Here is a 6,126-nt window from a genome sequence, read left to right on the forward strand (position 1 = left end):
TTTTAAAATTGTCTGAAACGGATAGATATTTTTGATATTTGGTTCTGGGCCGCTCAAAATAATATTTAATACCTAAGGATTCTGAGCCTAATGATTCATAAAAAGCTATCAAATATAACGTGAATATTAATCTCCCACGGGTCTCATTTAGATAATAGAAGGTTAGCAGTGTACAAAATAAATTTAAACACTATTTTGTTTCATTTTCTATAAATAATAAGTGCTTGCAGCCATAGATAAATATTTAAAAAATCAAATTTTGAATTAAAATTTTAGCCTTAAATAATATTATAGTTTCCCGATGCGACTTTCATATCGAAACAAATGTTGATAATAATAATGAAGCAATGCATCTATCTGAGAGGAATAGAGCAATTCTGATAAGAGTATGAATTTGTAAGACCCAAAGGTCAGCTTAGAGAGGCCTTCATCCGGCAGTTGATTGAAACAGGTTGATAACGATAATGACGATATAAACGAGTAGGTATATAAAATCACAAATTTTAAAAATACACCAATAATTTATATGACCAAAAAGAGTAGAATCAAGTTGGGATAACCTTCATCAAACTGTGGATTAATCCGGGTTGATGATGATAATGACGATATGGATAGGTAGATATTATAATATCAGCAATTTTGATAAATACCAAATACAAACACTGTGAAAATATAAATTCCCCGATATTATTAAGTTGTCAATAAAGTCACGTGTCGATCGAAAATATATTGAAAACCGATCAAAAATCACCGAATTCGTATGGAAACTAATCATGCGGGTGTCAAAACTTTGAAATTACCATTTTAATCTATTCGAGAACGGATTATTTTTTTGAACCCATCAAACATAACGAATAAGGCACACAATCGTTCGCCAAAACGGGAAAAGCTGTAGGATAATAATATATAGAAGATAATGCTGGCACTCCATTGGCTCGCAAGTGAGACGATTTACAGCCTTAGGACTTCTTTTTCGCGTGGAGCAGTCTGCGGACCAGGCTCGTTGGATTTCAAACATGTTTGATATTTTACTCTCCGAGTTGCCAGACTTCGTCCGTCGATCACATTGCAAATTCGACTTGACAAAGCCTCCCCCAAACCAAAGCGAATATTCGCAGCGAATTATTCGCCAATCAAGCTCGTATTGGCTTACGGGACAGAGCACGCTTGCGCGACCGCCTTGCGTCTTGAGTGCGAATTTGCAGCGAATATTCGCTGCGATTTTCGGGAACTCTGTCGACAGCGAATTTATTCGCGGCGGACAATTTCGCCAAGGGAATTAGTAAAATCAAAATGGCGAAGACATTGAGCAGCTGATCGAGTTGGTCCGGAAATATCCAATCCTTTATGATTTCTCTGACAGTGACTACAAAACATAAGAAAGAAAGATAAGATATGGGATGAAATTGGCAGGGAAATTGTTGAAAATGGTATGAAGGTCGTCATAATAATATTATGTAGGTATCTTTGTCTAACCAAAGTATGTAAAGTTTTTTGACAGGATGAATACGCTATTATAAATAAATAACTTTAATCTAAGGTCCCGATATTTAAAAAATACATATTATTAATTTGCGTCATGCACAGCCTTTAATAACAGAAACTTTATAACTTTGATTGTTAGTGCACTGACAGTTCTAACTTATTGCGATCGTTTGACGTTTTGGTTTCGACTTTCGAGCAGTCATATCAATAATGTTATAATTAGGTATCATTTACAATACCTACTTCAATCATATTCGGTATCGGTCACGTAAATACCCATTTTATATTCGTTGATAATATTTTTTTAGGTTAGATAGGTAGTCTTTAAGATTATTTTTTTGCATCTAACATTATGCAGCATAGCATTTCTATTGTACCTAGCTAAAGATATAATATACATATAGGTAGATAAGTAGGTACTCCATGTCGTCATTGTGGTATTTTGTAAGGTTAACTACTTACTATCGGGTTATTTACAGTAGGACATACCTAGGTTGTGTTTGTTTTTTGATCTCAAGAGACCTCAATCACAAAAACGATATTATGTACCTATATACCTACTAGGTATATATTTCCTTCATTATGTATAGGTATATTGAGCTAATAAACTGGTTTTGCCCAGTGCCGACCGCGAACCAAGATAATATCTACATGTTCCATGTACCTACCTAACATAACCAATGTTTTCTGTTTCACATTAATTTGTATACCTACAAACATTTTAAACTTAATTGAGATGTTCTTAAACTTCTGTTCATGTAATATTATGTAGGTAGGTATATCTTGGTCTGCATTAGGCAATAAGATTAATAATTTTATGTGCATGTAAATATAAAGGTCAGGTACCTCCTCTAAGTACATAATATTATATTATCATCATGAATACCTACCTGAATGATGTTGGAGATATACTAATGCTTTGTGATGAATTTAATTTTAGCAAAGATCTTCAACCTTTCAACGTAGGTACAAAGCACCAGAAGAAATTAAAAATGAAACCCCCGGCATTAACAGGAATAAAATAATATTTCATCATAAACATCAGTCGGGGTCATTCCACTGCTAGATGAAAGCCTCTTCTAGCTCCTTCTACTATTTTCGGTCTCTAGTTCTTCGCTGCTACATACTTTTATTGTACTTCACGTGAACAAAGAGATCAACTAAGTGAAGTGTCAATCAACAAAAGTGGCATTTGTGCACAATGTTAATGAATTTTCCAAAACATTAAGTGTGATAATATAATATACAAGGATGAATAAGGCGTGGGCGAGGGCCAAGGTCCATTTTATGATTCCTCTATTGATGTACCTATTTTTATTAAGAAAAATGTTTGCCGTAGAATGGGGTGAATACTGAATAGACCCTTTTTAAAATTTCTATTTTTCTGCTACACATTATTCGGACAAATATGAATGACTTAAAACCTGTTTCTATGGACATAATCATACTCTAAAATATTTTTCAACTACCATTTATTATCAAACAGCCAATTTTGTGTGATGTCTCTTTCTATCCAGCGTTGGGGTGATTATAGACATGGCGGGTGGATAGAATCGAATAATGGTAATTTCCTAATGTTAAAAATGTAATTAAGTACCTACTGTACATTACAAATTTATGTAGGTACATTTAAGTATGTAAATCAAAATCAAAAATATAAATTTAAATGTTATACAACACAGTATCATGTAAGTATTTAAAAAAACATATACTTACATAAACATTATTTATCCAAGAATTATTTGATACTTGAATCTGTATTTTATATACCATATTCGATGGATGTATGTGGTGTATTTTGTAAAATATTTGGTACGTATTTATTATTTAACTAAGCGTATTTAATTTGCTACGTGACCTGTAGCTCTTTTATAATCACAAATTATTGTTGAATGTTCCGAAAATGAGTTTATGTGCCGAAACAGCTGTCAAGGTAAATGACTCAGTTAAAGTAGAATTAACAAAAATAACCATATTTCAAAACCATTATAATCCATCTACCATATAAACACCATTTCAAGTAATAAAGAAATAAAAAGTTACCTAATTAAATAATATTATACTAGAAAACATATACTATCTATATACCCACTTAATTTTCATTTAAAGTTGTAAAACGCCCGGTTACTAAATAGAGGAAGGACAGAGTCTTCTGGCACGACCGAATCACATTGGAACGGTGTTATTGTCATTTGAAAGTAACAATACTGACACCTAAATGAGTCGCCTGCACTGCCAGAATCATCTGAACCCTGTCTACCTATCTATATACAATTTATTGTTATTTTTTTTCATATTTGTCCATTTTATTACAATATCGTGTTACTTTTAAAGCTCATTGTAATTCTAATAATTATATAAATATTTTTCTTGTATTCTGTGCAAAAATGATTATTAAAACTTTTTTAACCTAAACCAAGTATTTTTTATTGAATGATCCTGCAAAAATATTCAAGTACAGTTAAGTGACATATTTTGTTTCGGTGTATAAGCCATAAATAAATATACATAAATTATATTTAATATATACATGTATACTGTATGTATAGCCACGGTTGGTCTTGCACTTGTTGCTGTAGCTATGCGATCTGGTGTGGTCCATTATCCAAAAACACTCAATCACATCCCTGGTCAAACAGCGGGCAGCCGTGTAGTGAGTCTGGCTGGCCTATGGTGGCACTAGAATGATTTCAATATACACAGTCTGTTAATTTGAATATGTTTTCGACTGAAAGTTGTAAAAATATTAGAAATCAGGATTTAAATAATTAAAAAACTGTTTCATTAAATATCATATTAATACCTATGCAAAATTTTGATTCCTTTGAAGTACCTATACAAAATACGGATGAATATAAACCAAACAAAAATATTTGTTACTGGTACTGCCATAGTAAAGTAAAGTTTAACATACTTCCCTAATAAAACAAAATTCCCAATTCTTGTCGTTCTGTAGATGTTTCATTTCAGTTTTTACCAACGATCCACTAAATATGAATTGGTCATAAACACTCAAAGGAAATCTGGCACTCACTGCCAGAATGTCCATGTCAGATACCTGCATAAAAATAAATGTCATGTTATGATATTATACGTAATGAATATGAATGTATCAGAAACAACATAGATTTTATTACGAATTTCACATTTACAGAAAATTTTCTGTGCTCATTTTTGAAAGTCTCCAAGTATGACGGGTATATTCGCACATGGGTGCAGTTAATGCACCCAATGATTTTCGGGAAACCTGCCCTTTCTTGAAGTCTGAAATTAAAAAATATTTTTACCGACACAAAATAATATTCCCGTTAAATTCTTATTGAGTAGGTAATTTACTTGTTGTGTCTATGCGCAGTTACTCTAGTTACATGACATGTACATTGTAATATTGTATAAATTGATCAGAGGGTATCAACACAACACTAAAGACTGTCAGCGCTGTATGGCGACTGTATGTAAGTATTACTAAGCACTGCTATTATAGCATCGGACACGTTTCCTATGCATCTGCTTACTGATGCCTGGCTCATTGCGCAGAAGACTTGGCCTACCCGTTTTTGGTACGCTCCCTCTGCGTAGAAACGCAAAATAGTCAAAACCTACAATTCAAATAACGGAGACATGTTCTTTCAATAGCATATTACCTTCAATTCCTGTTAACCCTTCATGGTAAATGCTTATTTATAATATGTGCAGTTATGAAACTGAGTAAATCTATCTTACCTATGAGCCATGGCAATCTTGCCCTGTCATAAAGTAAGGTTATATTAAATGTCGATGTAATTTGTCGCACGCCATCTCATTATATCTTCAGCGTGTAATAAGCATTCAGAAGACGTGTACATTTTGTCAACACACAACTGTCACTTTGACATTCGTATATGTATTTAGTCTATGGCTGCATCCAATGCTGCCACCTTGTTTCAGATAATTAAAATACACTTTACGCAAAATGGGTAAAAGTTGTAGCAATTCTGAAAGCGCTATAGTGTATGTGTATTTTTTATATTTAATTCATAAAAATTATAGAATAATTGGCGTAAAATATTAATAATATTTACAATTTTAAATCTGGCGCGTAAATAAAATTATTTAGTCTATGGCTGCGTCGCTGACGCTTTGGTGTGGGGCCAAACGCGAAATTCGCATCAAATCCAAGCGGTAGCGACAGCGATAGCGAGGGCGTTGCGAATTCGCTGCGAATATTCGCTTTGGTTTGGGGGAGGCTATACGCGATCATTCGGACCGAAAAAATCTCTAATTGTTTTAAACATGCTCATTGATTAATATGTTAATTTACATTCAAAAAAGAAAACGTGAAACTTTTGTTGTTTTCACTGCTATACTATTTTATGCAAGTCTACTTATAAATAACACAAAATTATAGGATTATCGGAAGATATTACAATAATCGCAACTTTTGACAGGTCGACTTTTTTATTCGTTCGTTGATCAGTAGCAGAGCATAGACAAATCGGACGATTTATTGTCCTCTGAAGTTTGGCTCGCTGGCATAAAGAATGTATAGTATTATCTATGACTATATCTATGATACCATAGACAGACGTATCGATTTTACATAGTATTATCTATGACTATATCTATGATACCATAGACAGACGGATCGATTTTACGTATAAT

General features: G+C 33.0%; 1 long non-coding RNA gene across 3 annotated transcripts; it reads right to left on the reverse strand.

The window, feature by feature from the left end:
* Positions 1–3,886: 3,886 nt before the first annotated feature.
* LOC147072431 (uncharacterized) lies at positions 3,887–5,356 on the reverse strand. 3 transcript variants are annotated; one of them, XR_015070612.1, is made up of 3 exons: positions 5,209–5,356; positions 4,400–4,543; positions 3,887–4,164 (listed from the first exon to the last, which is right to left on the reverse strand). It is a non-coding gene; the product is annotated as an uncharacterized LOC147072431 (long non-coding RNA). The 3 variants fall into 3 exon arrangements; XR_015070613.1 differs by having other exon boundaries at positions 4,289–4,543; XR_015070611.1 differs by having other exon boundaries at positions 3,887–4,543.
* Between the last annotated feature and the right edge of the window lie 770 nt (positions 5,357–6,126).

This window comes from Rhyacophila brunnea, unplaced genomic scaffold, assembly GCF_057557595.1.
Source record: "Rhyacophila brunnea isolate RB1 unplaced genomic scaffold, BYU_Rbru_1.0 scaffold_2, whole genome shotgun sequence".
In the NCBI taxonomy this organism is placed as follows: Eukaryota; Metazoa; Arthropoda; class Insecta; order Trichoptera; family Rhyacophilidae; genus Rhyacophila; species Rhyacophila brunnea.